Consider the following 1,204-nt stretch of genomic DNA (forward strand, 5'->3'; position numbering starts at 1 on the left):
TTTTTTTTTGATTTTTTGTTATTGGTTTTTCGAGACAGGGTTTCCCTGTATAGCCCTGGTTGTCCTGGAACTCACTTTGTAGACCAGGCTAGCCTCGAACTCAGAAATCCGCCTGCCTCTGCCTCCCGAGTGCTGGGATTAAAGGCGTGCGCCACCATGCCAGGCTCCCTGACGCCCTGTTAACCTCGTCCATCTACCCCCTACTTTCTCCCGCGTCTTTGCCTTCTCTGTCTTTTTCCCCCTTTCCTTCCATTTTTTTTAGAGCTAGGTTCTCATGTGCCCCAGGCTGACCTCAGATGATGTCTGTACCTTCAACTCCAGATCCTCCTGTCTCCAAATCCCAAATTCAGGGATTAAAGGCACAAACCACCAAGTCTGGTGTTAGATTTATTTCATTATTTACATTTATTATATATCTATCATCTGTCTGCCTATGTCTATCCATCCAACCATCTATCTACTTATCTATCTAGTATCTTCTGTGGCTTCTCTCTCTCTCGCTCTCTCCCTTAATAAACAGTGTCTTACTACCTAGTTTTGGCTGGAACTATCCAATGAGCCTGGCACTCACTGTGTAAATCAGGCTGGCATAAAACCCAACAGAAATCCATCTGCCTCTGCCTCCTGGGCGTTGGGATTGAAGGTGTAGGCCATACTGCTCAGCAGCAGCATTTTTTTTTTTTTTTTTTTTTGATGCAGTCTCTTACAGGACTCACTAGGCTAACTGGTCAGTGAGCTTCTAGGCTCCACCCTCCAAAGCTGGGCTTGCTGCATACCTGGGGCTGCGCTTGGCTTTTATGTGACTGCTGGGGATTTGAACTCTGTCCTTGTGTTTCCACAGCAAGTGCTCTTAGCCTCTGAGTCATCTCCACAACCTAGAGCTATGATAGAGCTCCTTGGTAGAAGGTAGACTTCACCACCAGACCTGGGGTGAAAACGCTGGGTCTGTCCCTGACGGTGTGGCACTAGGAAAACGTCACCTTTTCCTGTTCTGAGACCTTTTCCTCTGTTCCGTGAGCAGGATAGTATCTGTTGAGTAGTCACACTGACTAGTAAGTGAAGAATGTGATTCAAGAACTCAACATGTACCAGCACTTGGGAGGCAGAGGCAGGCGGATTTGTGAGTTCGAGGCCAGCCTGGTCTACAAAGTGAGTTCCAGGACAGCCAGGGCTACACGGGGAAACCCTGTCTTGGAAAAAAAAA

Source organism: Mus pahari, chromosome 6, assembly GCF_900095145.1.
Source record: "Mus pahari chromosome 6, PAHARI_EIJ_v1.1, whole genome shotgun sequence".
Lineage (NCBI taxonomy): Eukaryota > Metazoa > Chordata > Mammalia > Rodentia > Muridae > Mus > Mus pahari.